The sequence below is a fragment of the Canis lupus genome, chromosome 36 (assembly GCF_048164855.1).
Source record: "Canis lupus baileyi chromosome 36, mCanLup2.hap1, whole genome shotgun sequence".
In the NCBI taxonomy this organism is placed as follows: domain Eukaryota; kingdom Metazoa; phylum Chordata; class Mammalia; order Carnivora; family Canidae; genus Canis; species Canis lupus.
In genome coordinates this window covers 22,131,240-22,147,900 of record NC_132873.1, presented here as the reverse complement: position 1 = coordinate 22,147,900, position 16,661 = coordinate 22,131,240, and the positions used below count along the sequence as shown (strand labels likewise).

Sequence of the window (16,661 nt, the reverse complement as noted above, 5' to 3'; positions counted from 1 at the left end):
CGTCCGGGGCCCGCCGCGCCGCAGCCCGCGCAGGGAAGGCCGCCGCCCGCGGGCCCGGAACAATGGCCCGCGCGCCCCGGGGGGCAGGGGTGCCGCGGCGCGGACGGGCGAGCGGGCCGCGCGGGGGGCGGGGGGCCTCCCCGGGCGGCGGCCCCGGAGCGCTCGCTGCGCCGCGGGCATCCCGAGCGGCTCCGCCCGGAGGCCGTGGCGCGGAGGCGGGGAGGGCGGCGGGGCTCGCCCGTCCTGCAGCTGCGGGTCTGGGACTCCCGGGACCCCCCGCCTGCCCCGCCCCGCCCCGGCGGCTCAGGCGCTGGGCTCCGAGGACGCGCGGCGTGCGCGGGGACGGCCCGGTGCCCCGTCCCGGGGGAGGCCGCGCGGGGGCGTCCACAGCAGGTCCCGCGAAGGTGCGACTGAGCCACAAACTTTTGCCGACTCCCGCGGCCGCAGCCGCCCGCAGCCCGACTCCAGCCGCGGTGCTCATTTAAGGTGGCGCGGGCAGCAGCCGAGCAGGCCGAGCTGCGGCCGCGCTTTTGTCCCTGAGGTCCCCGCTAGGGCGCCGGACCTCCTTAAAGAAAAGCACGTGGGCAGGGGCCGCGGCCCCCGCGAGGCGCCCGGGGCGCCGGCTCACACTCGCGGTCCTGACCTGTGGCGGGAAAATGAGGCCGCGTCCCCGCGCGCCTGGAGGCCGGCGAAGCCCCTCTGCTGGCGGCGCCTCCAGTCCCCACCGCGCACCGGGTGTCTCTCCCCTAAACCCCCGCACCCGGCGGACTCCCCACCATCGCGCCGCCTGCGCCGCCGGTCCCCCTTAAGAAGCATTGGCTCTACGGCGGCGCCAGAGGGCCAAACTCCATTCGGTTTGGGGAAACGCGCTCCTAGGGTAATGCTGGAAAGCTTGGGCCGGTGTACCGAGAGCGGGGAGCCGCGGCCGCCGGGCGCCCGGAGGTAGGCCGCCGGCCCCCTCGCCGCACCTACCCGGTGGGCGGCGTGCGCGCAGCCGTCCCCTCCAGAGCCCAGGCCTGGGAGGCGGAGGAGCCTCTGGAAGAGAAAGGGTCCCAGAAACTAAACCTGCCCCGGCCTAAGGCTCAGCGCCCCGCTCCCGGAGCAGCCCGCACCCAGGCGCCGCCCACCAAGGTCCAAGGGAGCCCCAGGCGCCCCGGGAGGCGGTCGGAGCCCAGCCGGGAAAGGAAGCCAGCTCCATAGAGAACCTTCGGGGAGCCACCCTGCGAGCTCTGGGCTGCACGTTCTCTTCCCTGTGCTTTTATCCCCCAAACCCCATCTCTCCCTCCAACCTGAACGGACGGGTTAGAGAAAATGCACAATTCGAAGGCGGTGAGAACAAAGTGGCTCGAGTAAACCAACTCGTGGGGGTAGCTAAAAGGTTTTTGGCTGCAAAGAACCAAACTGTAAGTTTGATCAACAAACTTTTTTTTTTTTAATCTGTACTTTCACGTCGGAATGGGAAGGGGGTTTTGCAAAAAAAGCAACTACCACTGTCAAAGTTTGAGCCCGTTTCCAAGATGGGGAGAGCCGCAATTCTTAACAAATATCTTAATCTTAAAAAAAAAAAAAAAAAAAAAAAGAAAAACAAAAAACGATAATAATGCTGTTTCTTTCCTTACCTTGGTGTTGAACTGCAGAATCCTCCTCCGGATCAGTGTCCAGGAACTTAGAAGAAATGGTGCTATTAGGACTTCAGTACTTCTGGAAAAAAAAAAAAAAATGCAAATGGTTTAGCCAGGATCTTTCCTGTCTGATTCGTCACTATTATTATATCTGATGATGCGAATGGTTGGAGCGATTCAATCTTAAGTCATTAATGAGCTATTTTATAAACACCACTGTCTGAAGATCTTCATTTACATTTTGCGAAGGATCACTTCGCTAACCTCACATGCTTGTGTCAACAGCATGATTGTGGGACTGCAGTCACACGCTCATAAACAACACAGCGGTATTGTTAATGGGTTAATATTTTATAAAGTGTAAATATTTTATTATGTTTTGAAGGGAGCTATTGATTCTAAATTATTAAACCCCTGAGATGGGCGATTTAAATAAAGTATACAATTTAAGTACAATTAAATGTACTTTGTGGCCAGTTTGTTTTCAGATTCTGCACCCTTTGGAAGATTAATGGATTTTCTCATTATTAGAGTTTCTTCTTTTCCGTTTTTGACAGTGAACAAAACTATCATTTGGGGCAAAAGCACTTAAAATAGGTAAAGGTGAACTGGGCATAAAGGAAGACATCGAAAGCTCTGAGTTATTACCAGAAATGTGTTTTGAATATTTGCAGATTTATGTTTACTTACACATTTTACAAATTTCTTTCGATTTTAAAAAGGGAGAATTCTAGGAAGTTTTGTGATACGTGCCCAGTGAGGGTTTTCTTTTCTTTTTCTTTTTTTTTTTTTTTTACCCCCGTTGAGTTTTGTCCCTAATAAAGGCCTTTTCTGTTTCAAATTACATAAGCTTTCTACTGCATGATTTTTGTATTGACCTTATTTCAACTGAAGTAAGCAATTATTTTCGGCATGCTCAATTTTGACAATAAGAAATTTCAAATAGCATTTTTATCTTTTGCTGAGATTTTCTACTTTTTAAAACCGTAAATAAATTCTGATTCAAAAGTTCTGTTTGGTTTCGTTTTATATTCCTCAAGTGGTTCATTTCCAAACATTTTTAAAACAAAATCACACTCAAGAAAAGAATTGGTTTTAATTACGTTTGTTGTTGTTGGTTTTTTTTCTTCTTCTTCTTTAAAAATAATTTGATCCCAAACGCATTTTTTTATACAGATAGTTTTTGCTCCAGTGCTCAAAGCATAAAGTTCACACTGGGGGACATTTTAATCCTTCAACTTGCTTCTCACTGACGTTTCAGTCGGGAATCTACTAAGACTTTTTCCTCCCTCTCCTCCCCCACCCTCAATTTTTTTTTTCATATGTCATTTAGTCAAAGGTCGCCCGTCTTTCATAATCACACTGAGATTTGTTATTTTAAAAATCAACGGATCTTTACGCGCTGGGCTTAAATATGCATGTTTTTTCTTATTTTCATGTTCTCCCCTTTTCTCTCCATCTCTCGTCAGGCCTTCCTTCTCCTTTTATGGCCTGCACTTTTAATGGCAACATTTCTTGATTTCTCGCCCTGGACACCGAGGTCTCTGCTGTGCTGGCTCTAACGTGTGGCCAACCTTCCTCCCGCGGTGAGCGCGCAGGGCGGCCTAGGCCCGACCGCCCCGGGCGGAGGGGGCTGGGTGCCCGGGCCGGGCCGCCCGAGCCCCGCGGCTGCAGCATCCGTCACCGGGCTCCCTGGATCCCAGGTCTGGCCGCCCGGGCGGAGAGGCCCTCCCGGAGGCGCGCTGCCTCTTAGGGAGCACGCGGAAGCCGAGCGGCCTTTCCCCCGCGCCCTCGCCCTCGCCCTCGCCAGAAGCCCTCTGCGGGCACCGCGGGCGTCGGAAGCCTCCTGCGGCTCCTGGGAACCCACGCAGGCCTGCCTCTCCCCCTCTCCGCGCCCCCGCCCCCCCGCCAGCACCCGGGGCCCGCGCTGCTGGGGGCGAGGGGAGGGCGGGAGGGAATCCTTCCCCTCCAATGAAGCCCACACCACTTCTGGAGCCAATTTCCGCCGCGGACTGTCCGGGGAGAGTCAGGCGACCAACGTGTCCGGGGACCGCAGAACTCGCCCCAGGCGCGGGGGTGGGAGCCGCACGTGCCGAGGGCCCCGAGGGGCGCGCGCCCGCCTCGCCGGCCCGCGGGGTGGGCTCCAGCCCTTGGCGGCTGCTCCGGGGCGTCCGGGGGCACTTACTCCGCCGTCCGCACGCCTCCCTCGTTGGCACCCGAGCCCGTCAAACGCCAACCGCGCCCGGCAAAGCCCTCGACCGGCGGGCTCGCGCGGCAGCCCCGGGGGGCCCTTGGGCGGCGGGGCGGGGCGGGGCGGCGGGGAAGCCGCGGGCCCCTCGGGCAGGGCGGCCGGAGGTCCCGCTCCCACCCTGCGGCCGACGCGCCCCTGCGGCCCCGACGGAGAGAGGCGTCCCGGGGAGGCGGGGGCCCGGCCGGAGCGAGCTGCGCGCCCCGGAGGTCGCGGGGTCGGGGGTCCGACGCCCCGAGGGCGGGAGGGGGCCCGCGGAGGTCGGCCCAGGAGCTGCCTCCGGCGACGGCGCGAGCTCTGCGCCCCGGGGTCCCAGGTGCAGGGGCTGGGAGAGGGCGCCCGCCCCGAGTGCAGAAAGCCAAGGGACACGACCCGGAGGTGAGGGCGTCCCCGTGGCCGGGGTGGAGGTGCCGTCCCCGCGCGCGGCCCCGGGCTGGGAAGCCCAGGAAGGCGGAGGGCCCGCGGGCTCCGAGCGGCACTCGCGACGACACATGACAACGCCCCCAGGCTCCTGGATCCTTCCACTCTTTTCCAGAGTCTAGAGCTAACAGAGCTGGATCTCCTGCAGCATCGCAGGGAGAGGAGGACTGCCCGGCCAAGCTAGCGTGTTTGCTTTTTGTTGCTTTTCTGTTGTTGTTGTTTTATGTTTTGGAATAGAAATCGACTTTAAACGGCCGGTGACCGGGCCGTGGGGGACAGAAAACGAAACGCCCAAGGAGCTGCCGCCGCCGCCGCCGCCGCCGCCCTGCCCCCTCCCCGGGGCTGCGGGGCTCTGAGCGCCGAGTCCCGCTCCCGACCCGCGGCGTCTGCCGTCTCGGAGGCCGCGAGCAAGGAGGGCCGGGCCCGCCCCATCGCTCGGCCCGGGGCCCCCGGGAGCGGCGAGGAGCCCCGCGCCCTCGACTCATCCCAACGGCCCCGCCGCCTGGAGCCCGGGTCACTGCCCGGGTCCCCCGACCGGAGACGAGCCGCCCGCTCCCGACAGCGCCACCGCGTGGGCTGCGACCGAAACCCGCGGCGTCCCGGAGCCGGGCCCTCGGCGTCGCCTGGTCGCGGGCGCAGGGCGCGGCGGGGGATGGGCAGGTGCGGGCCCGGCTCAGCCCCGACCACCCTAGGACCTCGAGCAGGACCTCGGCGGCGGCCCGACCCCCGGGAGCGGACGCATACCTGGCAGGTCCAGGCCGGAGCCCACGCGGCGGGCAGGGCCGCCCGCGCCGAAGTCCGCGCACCCGCCGCCGCGCCGAGGCGGCCCAGCTCCCGCGGCTCCCGCGGCTCCCGCGGCTCCAGCAGCTCCCGCAGCGGTCGGCGCCCCTGGGCCGCGCGGGCGAGCGGCGGGAAAGCCGGCTGCGCGCCCCGCGGTGCCCCGGCCCGGGCGGCCCAGGCCCCTGTGGAGCGATGGGGAGCCCCGAGGGTGTCCTTCCCGGCCCGTGACAGCTGGACCCCGGGGGGGGGGGTCGCTTCTCCCCCGCCCCGCGCGCCTCGGGGCCCCGCCGCCAAGCCCCGCGGAGCCGGGCATCACCTGGAGCTGGCCCGGCGCGACGTCACCATCGCGAGCCCCCGTGTCGGGCTCAGGGGACCTCCGTGGGCCGGCCGGGGCTTCCCTTTAATAAATGCAACTGTTGACACGCGCACACGCACACACACACACTTGGGGACCATCCGCCGCGGACAGGGACAACGACCCAGAAAGGTGTGGATCCACCTGGTGCCCATCCAACTACAGAACTCCTAGCCCCACGCAGCACCGAGGCTCGGGCCTGAGCGCTCACGCCCGGCGGCCACCGGTCACAGCCCCGCAGGTCGCCGGCCCCGCGGCCGAGCAGGGCGCTCCCGCCGGGGCCCGGGGAGCCCGGCCGTGCCCGCGCGGAGCAGTTCTGGCGCCCACTGTCCGCCCGGCCTGCTCGCCCGCACCCCGGCCTGGGCCCCGACCTGCTGGCTTCTAAATCTAATGCCCGTAGGCCGCGCGGGGCTGTCCCCAAGCGCGCCAGGCCCGGCACGCGTGCCAAGTGGCTCACCTCGGCTCGCTGCGCCTGCCTTTGCCCCCGGGGCCCGGGGCCTGCGGGCGCGAGGCGGCGGGTCGGGACGCGGACGCCGTCTGCTCACCTCCAGGAGCCGGCAGCGGGTGCCTGCGGCGTCGCTCGTCCAGCCCCGAGGCTGATTTAAATAACTAATAAGCTCAGAGAAATTTTACGAGGGGAACTTTTCCTTTTAGTATCAATAAAGCCTAGTAATTGGGTTCGTTGGTTACCTAAGCTCGAGTTTCCTAGTCTGTCTCTCCTTCTCTCTCTCTCTCTCTCTCTCATTCAGAAGCAACGTTAAAAAAAAAAAAAAAAAAAACCGGCAACTGTGTGTGCGTTTGTGTGGAGTGTGCAAGTGTGAGTATGTGAAAGAAGTTGTTGGTTTCAAAAGTCCTTCTTAGCTGGAGAACAATGGTCATTGTCGATAGGTGGTGAAGAGTTTTGAAAGGTGAACTGCTGTTATTTCGGAAGAGAAAAATGTGGACAACAATTCAAGTCTCACAACACAAGTACAAAACGAGGGAGGGAGGTTTCTGAAGATTTTTTTTTTTTCCCTTTGGATGTGACAAAGACATTTGCAGTGCTTCCCTAATAGTTTGCATTTTAATTGACTTTTACTACATTTTGACTTCAACTCCTGGATGGTCGTGTTATCTGTTTTTTTCAGTAAAGACTTCTCTACCATCATGCGCTCTAAATTTTTGCTTGAATGTTCTAATCTTTTTGAAAGCATGTTCTTAGTCATAAAGAATTTTTCCACCTGGGAACCATGCCTCAACTTAAAAATATAAAAGACCTTTCATGAATAATAACGGCAAATAGCCCATTCGTTTGTGTCCACGGAATTGTTGGCGCCTATACAAAATCTCAAAAATCTAAAGGCAATCTAAGCATGTTTCTCTCCAATCACATATATATGTGTGTGTATATATACATATATATATGTTTTCATTTTCTGTATGGAAGTAAAAAAATCTTTTAAAAGACTTTTTCAAAAAGCATTATGCTAAAATTTAACTGAACTTAAATTCCCCACCAGATACAACATAACTAGTGCCTGCCAACGTCAGCCTAACGAAATGAAGAGTATTTCTGAATCAGATTACTGTTGGGGTCAGAAGCTAGTCAATGAAAAGCAATGAGAATCCAAGTTTGCAAACCATGGAGGGTGGAGGAGGCAGCTCCCCAAGTTCCCAGCAACACACCCAAACCTGTGCTGTGCGCTCAGAGCTTCAGTGTTTACACATTATGGAGAACTTCTCCTTTTCACTTTTAGTTAGAAAATCCACGAACTCCCCCTTAGTTCGCCTTCTTGTTTTAGGCTGTGAGACCCCGAGTCAGCTTGAGGGTTGCTTTGTGCCGAGTCCAGGAGGCCCAGAGTGACTGGGAGACAGACCCAGCCCTGGGCACGTTCGGGGCCCAGAAGGGCGTCTTGCGGGCCCTGCCCGGGGGCCACTGCCCCCAGCTCTCCCCGCACCCTCGGCCGGTGGCACCAGAGCCCCTGAGCCTCTTCCAGCTTCTGCAGATCGCACCACGGTGTCGGCACTTGGCTGAAGAGGGAGTGAACCTTGAGCTACGGTGTATACGCCCCGTTTCCCCGCTTCCCAAGAGGGTGACAGCCAACTTCCCTTCCCATCTGCTCCTGCTCTGGCCCGGGGCCCACCCATGCCCTCCAGTGTCGGCCGCCGGGCGCCCAGCGCCCCACGTCCTGGCTGCGCACTAAGGGCACTCACCGCGGCGGCCCTGGTCCCCCTCGCTGCCCAGGTTAAGGGAGGACGTGTCTCTCGGCGCTGTCCTCCGGGTGCCAGAAGTCGAGAAGAGTGGCAGAGAAAGATGGAAGGATTGGGAAGGAAAGGGCAGAGCTGAGCGGGGGTAACTCAGAGCCTCAGCCTCCCCAGACAACCTGGGGGCTCCCCTTCCCCCCCACCCTGGTCTGCGGGTCCCCACAGAGCTGCTCCATCAACCAGGTTCTCCTCTGGCTTTTAAGGTTCTCCCTCCCATCCCATACCTTCTGGTTGTTTAGAGTTTGGGTTTCGGTTAAGCTGTTTCCTATGGTCAGTCGTGGAAGTTCCACTTTTTTTCTTTGCCTCATTTACACTCCTTTCTTTAAAGAGCATCCTCAAGCCTAGCTTATGCCAGCCCCTGTGCCATGTCCCAGGGCCCTATGTGCCTGAGGAGAAGTGATTTGTCTGTTTACAGCAGGTTTAATTAAGACGGTTATGTGCCGTGAACTCTTTGGGCCCCAATCAATGCATTTTGATTTGGAAAGTCAAATAGAATCACATCTTACACTTGTGGGGCCCCGGTTGGCCGCTCAGGCTGGAGATAGACACTGCTGTCATCTACTCCGGCCTCACTGGACCTGAATGGGTCTCTCCCACAAAGCCTGTCACCCTGCTTGTCCCCACGATCCCCAGTTGAGTCTTCCGGCAAGACCAAGGCCTTCCTGGTCAGGGCAAGAAAGGCTGACTGTCCAGAGCAGTCCTGATGCCCTTTAACTGAGGAGCGAGGGGCTGGACTTCTGTGGATCCCACTTCCAGGCTACCAAAGCACTCCCCAGCCCCAGGCCCCAGTCCTCCCGGCCCTCGCCCCAACCTCGCAGAGAAAGCCTGGGAGGCAAGACTTTCCTTTACCCCGACCTCTGTCCAGTATCCTACCCTCCCCCCCAGCTCTCTGACCTAGGTGTTGGGCTGCTGCAGAAGCCTTTTTCTAATTTGTCATCATCAGAAACCTCAGACAATTGGAGTGTAAAACTGTAAGGGCTTCCAAAGACATGAGGGCTGCAGGCGTTCAATAGAAGGGGTTGGAGGGGGGCGCTGAGAATCGGGGACAGGGACTTGGGACAGACGTCCCAAGTTGCTCTCCTGAGCTTTCCTCCCTCTGCAGCCTGACCGCACTAGCCTGAGCAGTGATCCCTTCCCTCCTCTCTCCTTCCTTCTACCCCCACCCAAACACCCCCCTCACCGGAATATCCCGCCACATCATCAGCCCTCAAAAAGGAAAGGGGGCCAGAGTGTCAAAGGTCGCTCAGCCTCCTCCCCTCCTCTGACGTTGTCCAGCTACCCAGGACTCAGGGGCCAGAGCCCTGGGTTGCTTGTGGTAGGACTCATGACGCCTGTATGGGGTGTGTGAGCCTCTTCTGCTGCTCTCCAGCGGCTAAGTCCAGCCCCCAGCGATGCTGGACCCCGCGTTCCTGCCACCCCTGCGGTTCTGACCCCCGGAAAGCTGCGGACCTGCCACTAACCTCATCATACCATCTATAATCGATCCCCCGGTTTTCAATAGATTTGGGATCCAACAAGGGTAACCAGTAGATAGATAGGATTGGGGGGGCTTGAAACACTCTGAGCACGTCTGGGGGGGCAGGGGGCGTCTCATAGGGGTTGTCCTGAGAGCTGCTGGGAGCAGTCGCTGAGGGTTCCAGGGTTCGAGGGGTCAACTTTGGCGGGCTGTATGCGCTAGGGCTCCCAGGGAAAACCCCCTCCTTGGCCTCCCGCAAGCCCGGCAGGAGGATTAGGTCCGAGGGTGGCCTTTTAGGGGCCTTTTTTAAAATTCTGCGTTTACTTCTGTAAAGGACTCCTCCCGGTTCTAGATGGGTGCAGCGGCTGGCCTGAGTAGCCTCTGAGTCGCCCCTCCCCCGCCGTGTCAGGCAGCCCCGGGTGACAGTCTGGCATAAGCTCTGGTGACGCCTCCTGGCAGGGCTTTGGGCCTCGGCGTCCAACTGAGGCCCAGGAACCCCCATGGTGCGTGCATCCTGCCTGGGGTGTCTGTGCGCGCCTGGGGGTGTGGGGAGCGTGGGGCGGCCGCGCCTTCCCGCTGGGGCTGAGCGTGCACGCCGCGGATGAATCCTGAACCAGCTGCAGAGCAGAGGGGTCGAAGAAACAGGCATCTCCACCGAAGGGGCTGCAGGCAGCTCGGCTGACTGCCCCCCCCCCCCCCAACCGCGCGGCGCGAGGTGGCCCGGGAGCCCCGCCAGGAGCCCCCGCCCCTCAGGCGGAGCTCGGGTCCTGGCAATCTCTGCACTTTGTCATCACGCCCCAGTATTTGACATTCGCAATTATCTGCAAATACCCTGATCGGTTTGTATATGAAACACTTTTTTTCCTGCCTTAAGGTTGGAATCTGGTAAGTTTCAGACAAGTGGTTGCGGGGGGGAGGGGACCCGGGGGACCGCGGGGGGACCGGCCCGGTGAACCCGGCTCGGCTAGGTGGGCGACGAGGAGGGACGGATCTGCGGGCCGCCCCCTCTTCCCCCGGCCCTAATCAGATGCAAGGCCACACGGAGCTCAGGAAGGGCCAAGGCCGAGACCCTCGGGTCCTCTTTGGAAAGGGGCGCCCCCTAATCCCCGTGGGAGAAAAGGTGAGGGGAGAGTGGAGATCCCACCGTGGCCAGCCCAGGGGTTAATCATCTGGATAATCGGGAAAGGGCGCTGCCCGGCCTGGTCGCTGTCACCGAGAGTGTCAGTCACCAGCTCTCGACCCGCCGCAGAAATTACCTGCTCCAAGAGACATCCCACGGAGCCCTCCGCTCTGAGCTGTCCCCGCCCGCTGTCTGCGGGAAGCAAACCGCGCCCTCGTTCAAAAGAAGCGGATGCCCCTTTGACCCTCCTCCTCCCCCAGACGGTTCCCAAATCCAGAAGGGCAGTGCCAGCTCGGGATCGCTCCCAACTCCTACAGCGCAGCTCCAGCTTCCGGGCTACCTGCCTATTACACAGTCCGTCTACCAAAAGGAAAAAAAAAGTGGTGGTGGAGGCGAGGTAGGATAAAGGAGTGAAATTACGTGTCTGCTTTTTCTGCTGCTTTAGGAGCCTGATCCTGGCCCCTGGCTCATCCGAAGGGCCTCGAGCCCACACACTGGGAGGCCAGCGCTTCCTGGCGGGGGTGCGGTGCACACAGCCTGGGTGCTCCGGGGCTCCCCGTCTTGCTGGCCACCAAGCCCAGCTACTTTTGCTACGGGGACCCCAGTAACTTGAGAAACACCAAAACGTCCAGGGAAGCCTCCTCGCCTCTCACTCAAGTTGCGGCTCTGCTGCAGACACTGGGCTAAGCTGCTTCTCACACATGATCACTCACATTTTCGGGGAAAGTGGGAGGAGGAGCAGGTTAGAGAAAGGTGAGTGGGTGGGGGATACTGCAACACCTTTAAGAAAAATCTGGGAGGAGGGGGGACTGGTTATAAATCCACCTTTGTAAGAGCCCAACTGCCAAAAAGCACTGGTATTTTCTGGAATGGAAAACAGAAGACAGAAGCAGGTCGGAAACGAATCCCTCCATCCCTCACCTCCCTCCCTCGCCCTCCCAGCGCCCCCAGCCCAATTCGCCCCGACTGGGAACCCACGGGGTGCTGAACAGACGTCAGCTCTCTCTGCTCCTGCTCAGTCCCCGCGGGCAAGGAAGCGCCAGCGGCTGGAGAAGGTGGTTTCGGTCTCCCGTGGGTGCCCCTGACCCGAGGGGGCACCACACAGCCGAGGCAGCTGAGGTCGCAGCCGAAGTCACCTTCTCTCCGCACAGGTGATAACCATTGCGCCCAAGGCCCAAGGGAAGCAGCCTGCGACGCCCACCTCTCCCTCCTTTCCCCGGACCCCTTGGGATTCGGTCTGAGATGAGGCGGGCGCAGGACACCCACAGGGGCCCCTAGATTAGGCCCGGCTGTGGATGCGAAGACTGGGCCCAGGGGCCTCAGGCTGCACCAAGCATGTGGGTGTCCGCCTGGGTCAGGGGTGGGTCAGGACCTCAGAGGAGCAAGGGGCTGGGGTGACCCCCACTGCACCTCGTGCTACCTCCAGGACCGCCCTTGGCCTGCGGAGAAGGCAAAGCAGGGATGCTCCGTGACGGGTCAAACCTTCACCACTGCATAGTCCGTTTTTTCCCCCATCATGTCCTTATTATCTTTGTTAGACGGGTGTACGACTGCTCTCTTCCAACAGCTTAGTCTACGGAAAAACGCCCCGAGGGTTGGACGAGACTTTGCAGATTTGGCCTCCTGGGGGACGCTCTTAGCTCTTGGGTGGTCAGCTCCCTGCGCACTCTCCGCCCACAAGCACCGGGGACAGAGCCCACCTGGGCAGGACTGGTGGCTGTTAGGGCCCAGGAGAGTCCCCGTCGCCCCAACCCCGCACGCTCGAGCTCTGGGCGGCGCGCACCCCGAAACCAGCGGGCGTCCCTGTGCACGTGCAAGCATCCTCCCACTTCGACCCCAATTCGCCCCGCGTCCATCACCCCAAACGGCTTTGCCTTCGGGTCTCTCCTGGGACCCAAGGTCCCGGGCCCCAAGTCCCGGAGACGCGGGCCGGAGGCTGGAGGACTCCTTGCTCACCTTGACTTGAGACACTCGAAGGCCCAGTTTAACTACCGGTTGTATGGGGGCCGCTGGGGGCACAGTGGCTGCGCCGCGCAGAGGCGCTCGCTCCCGGGGTCCGGGTCTCCAAGGGCATCTGGAGTCGGGCTACACCTACACCGTCCTGACTACCTGCAGCGCGCAGGTCCCAGGCGGGGAAAGGGCGCCGCGTAACCGGACGACCGGTTACCTCTCCCGGGATCGGCCCTGACTTTGTTGGTAACTTAAGAAGCGCCTCTGAACTCGGGGAGCACCTCCCTGCACAGTCCCCCACCCCCTTCCTTCCCGGGCCTCGAATCTCACCATCCTGCCCCCCATCCCCCACCCCCCGCCCCGCCCGTTAGAGACGCGCGGCGGGCGCTCGGGTGGCGGAGCCGCCGTTGCAGATGTTTATTCGCAGCTAATTGCTTTTGCAGGAAAATGCTCGTTCCCCGGGCCGAGCGCTTCCGCCGCGCGCTGATCCCACCCGCCAAGCCCCGAAGGAGCCGGCGGCGCAGCGGCCCAGGCCCGGCCCCAGCACTGCTCCGGACTCCCGGTAGGGGGAGCCTCCCCGGGCGCGGGGCCAGCCCGGGTCCCGGCCTCCCCGCTCGGCCTCGCAGCCCGCGCGGCCGCCTCTCCACCTGCCCGTGGGGGAAGGGAGCCCCGCGCCGAGCCTGCCCCCATCCCCGGCTGCTGCACCGCAGAGAAGACAGACACGACCGAAGTGCATTCTTGAGGTCCAAATATAGGTAGGGAAATTTGTAGGTGAGCTCACCTACATAGCCAACGGGACGAAAAATATAGCACTTTCGGTGGCTAAGAACTGCTCTTGGTTCCACACATTTTGAGCCTCATTTTAAGAATTCTAAGTGATCTAATTAATCCCTTCTCATTGCGTCTCCAAGTTGCCCAAGCAGCTGATTTAGCTGGCCCCAGGACCAAGCAGCAGCTCAGAAGAGACCTGCTGGCCCTCCTGCAGTAACCTCATCCACGGACTCTCTCCCTTCTGATTCCTTATGCTTTAGGAGCGGCTCAGAAGCTTTCATTTTAGGATATGACCAATGTTCAGAGAACAACCCAAATTCAGGGTGAAGGGGAAAGAAGTCAGCCACACTGTGAACCCACAGATCACTCTACTGTGCCCCGTGTGGTCGAACACCTGAGCTCGAGGGGCCAGAGAATTCCTGGAGGATACTCCGCAGATAAAACCTGCAAGCTCCCCTTCTGCAAAAAGCCATCCTTCCCGCAGGAATCCACAGCGCAGAAGAGCTCTCATAAGGCCAAGTCATCAAGAGCTCTTCAGAGAGAATTGCATAAGCAAAGAATTTCACACTTGGAAGGAAACTTAAAGACCACTTAGTCTAATGGTTGTGGTCTACTGGTGAGGAGCTTGAGCTCAGTAGACGGGAGGCAGATTCACACTCCAGGTGAGAAAATCCCTGAATGCGGAGTTGAGCCTCCAACTCTCCTCTTTTGACCCTCAGTCCAGGACTGTTTGGACCGCAGGACACCAGAAATGCATTTTACTGTTGTTGCTATCCCGGTAATTACGAATATATTTCCACATAGTTTAGAGTGCTTAGTAAGACATACTTCTTTCATAATATTGCAACAATAGCAAAATCTGCAAGGTCTGTGTGAAAAGAATATTACAGTTGGTTCAAGGGACGCTGAATTTTGGAAGTGAAGTTGCATATAGTATTGAGGCATTTGGGGGAGAGACTAAACAAAAGTGGTTGTATTGTTTTATCCCAATTTAAGAACATGCAATATATGCAAATATATGAATAAATGAACAAAACAGTACAAAAAACCCAGGATCGTGGTATTATAAAGCATTCTTTATTTTTTAAAGGCATTCTTCTAAGTTGTGTGGTTTTTCTCCAAAAATCAGAGCTATTTTAGTGCATATAAGCATTTGTTTTATAGGGTTTTTTTTTTTGTTTATAGGTTTTTAAAGTATTGAATTCTGATGCCATTTTTAAGGACCAAAGACAAATAATATATACATTTCTAAAATCAGATTTAAAAAAATAAAAATCTAATTTCTAAAAAGTAGAGTTAGCCACAATGGGGGAAATTTTTTTGAATAAAATATTATAGGATAAACCTATAAGAAAACACTCTACTGCGTGTCTAATAAACCCTGAGGTATAAATGATATTCTATCATTTTCTCCACAACTACTTTATTTTTTTGATAAGGTCAACACAAAAATTGTCATTTACAAGGACACTCCACTATTCCTTTTTTGTACCTGGTTCAAAAGGGCAAAGACATACATTATCAAATGGAAATGTCTCAGTCTCTTTCCGTAACTAATGTCTGATCTTTAGCAAATGGCGCTGTGATGTCATTGAAATGGGTATTGGACAAGGTACCAATTGATTTATTGATTTCCCTTCTTCAAAGTCCACTGGGAATTGGGGAGAAGGAAAAACATAGGTTGGCTGAAATGTGCATTACTTATACTATCATACACACGTGAAAATTTATTTGGTTGATAAAATTGACAACTGAGAAGCACTGCTTACAGAAATCCATAAAGGAATGACGTGGAGGCCACGCAGTTGATCAACCTGCTTCTCCCCCATCCTGTCACTGTATTTGCCCGTCGGATTTCAACCTTATAGAAGGCAAAAAAGACCAAGTTTTCAGCTAGCCTATACACAACAATGGGAGCAGGAGGAAAAAAAGGAGGCTGGGGCGGGGCAGGAAACAGAATAGGCACATTTGCTTCCAAAGGCAACCCCATAAATCCTGCTCCAGGGCCCTGACAGCTTGGCAGTGTTCCTGAAGACTGGCACTCGATGGGGATCTCACCAGGGGTCTCGGTGGTCTGTGGGCTGGAGTGACCTCCCACCCGGGACCGGCCTTCCTGCGGCCTACACCTGTGACGGGTTACAGAGCCTACAGCCAACCCAGGACAATAAAGAGAATAAGGCTGCTCTGAGTGTCTTTCGTTTCTTAGGAGAGGATTTCAAAGCCAGGCTCCTTTCAGCCTTAATCACTGAATAGATTTTTGAGGAGAAAGACTTTTACTCTGAGTCCTGTTAAAAATGCCAATGCAATCGCCTGGAGAAACTCTACATTGTAACATCTGCCTAGGAATTACTACACACAACAGTATCTACAGCAAAGCTGAAAATAAATGAATAAAAACAAACCTCAGACTTCCACTCCCCTGGCATTCCCTATGGGCGAGCTGCATTGAGTAACAGCGAAGATTTACTCGAATGCATCCTAAACACGCTGCATATTAGCTACTTTGTCTTTCCTGTTCCTTCCCCCTGCTTTAAGAAAAATGGAACATCTTTGCCTTCCAGAGCTTTCTCTTCCTTTAGCTCAATCCTCTGGGTTTAGCACCACCATCTAGGAAATCCCTGCTGGTTAAGGTGAGTTGACTTTGGTTTGTGCCCATGGGAGTAGGAGGAAGGATAGGGTGGAGCGAGTTTCTCTTGCTCACCACTCCAGAAGAGGGGTGTGCTTCAAGCTCTCTACTCATGCCCCCCTCCCGCCCCTGCCCAAGCTGGATCCTCGGAGAAGGCTGGTGTCAAAGAGATGTTGGGTGTGGGAGTATGATGGAGAGAAAAGTAGAACCATGACAACTTTTAAGGAGGTTAGGCCAGTGTGTGCTTGGACCTGGTGCAGAAAATGCTTTTAAAAATAAACACATAAATGTATTTAAACAATAGTATTCATCTTCTTGCAGTCATAAGTTTAATAACCATAAAAAATTCTTAAAAATCTGTAAATATTGGGGAAGGGAGGTGAAGTAGTGTGCTTCAGAGCTTTAAGCCTACAGGGTAAGTCAATTCTGCCTTTGTCACTTACTAGCAGTGAAACCTGGAGGAGGTTAACTCACCTTTCTGAACTTCATTTTCCCTGTCAAATAGGCATAATAGCAACAGCCATCCCATAAAACTGAGGAGTAAACGAAATACTACATGTAAGTTGCTTAAGACAGTTCCTGCAACAACTGAACAACTTGAAAAATGTTCACTATATTATGTTAGAATTGCTGATCCAATTGAGAGAGACTCAATTCATATTGCAGATCACTGAATGGGAACGAGGAGTTGAAGCTTGGATCGCATTATTCTCCTAGATCCATTTCTTAAGACAAAATAACTCAGGGTGGGCACCTGGGTGGCTCAGTGGTTGAGCGTCTGCCTTAGGCTCAGGTCGTGATCCCGGGGTCCTGGGATCAAGTCCCACATTGGGCTCCTCACAGGGAGCCTGCTTCTCCCTCTGCCGTGTCTCTGCCTCTCTCATGAGTAAATAAATAAAATATTAAAAGAAAAAAAAGATAACAGAGGGAACCTTATATTACTTCATAACCAATGAAAATTTTTTTTTTCTGAATTTTAGTAAGCATTTCTCAAGAACATTTTCATCAGCACTCTGTCCATCCCTACAGCAGAGGCTCCTGATCTGGGCAAGGGAGGCAGAGATTATGA

The 16,661-nt window shown here is 56.5% G+C and overlaps 1 protein-coding gene and 2 long non-coding RNA genes across 6 annotated transcripts in view; 2 read left to right on the top strand and 1 right to left on the bottom strand.

Annotated features, from left to right (window-relative positions):
• SATB2 (SATB homeobox 2) overlaps positions 1–16,661 on the bottom strand; it is a 288,389-nt gene that overhangs the window by 183,702 nt on the left and 88,026 nt on the right. For 2 of the 4 annotated variants that reach the window (XM_072813436.1, XM_072813439.1), the window contains exon 4: positions 1,620–1,701. The gene's annotated coding sequence lies outside the window, so the exon portion shown is untranslated. Of the gene's footprint in view, positions 1–1,619; positions 1,702–5,882; positions 6,003–16,661 lie in introns of those variants that run through there. The other 2 variants (XM_072813437.1, XM_072813440.1) reach the window with 2 other exon arrangements.
• On the top strand, positions 288–1,778 carry LOC140625818 (uncharacterized). Its single transcript, XR_012025116.1, has 2 exons — positions 288–1,403; positions 1,638–1,778. It is a non-coding gene; the product is annotated as an uncharacterized lncRNA (long non-coding RNA).
• Positions 9,385–14,054, top strand: LOC140625874 (uncharacterized). The gene is made up of 3 exons (XR_012025149.1): positions 9,385–10,998; positions 11,188–11,396; positions 12,639–14,054. It is a non-coding gene; the product is annotated as an uncharacterized lncRNA (long non-coding RNA).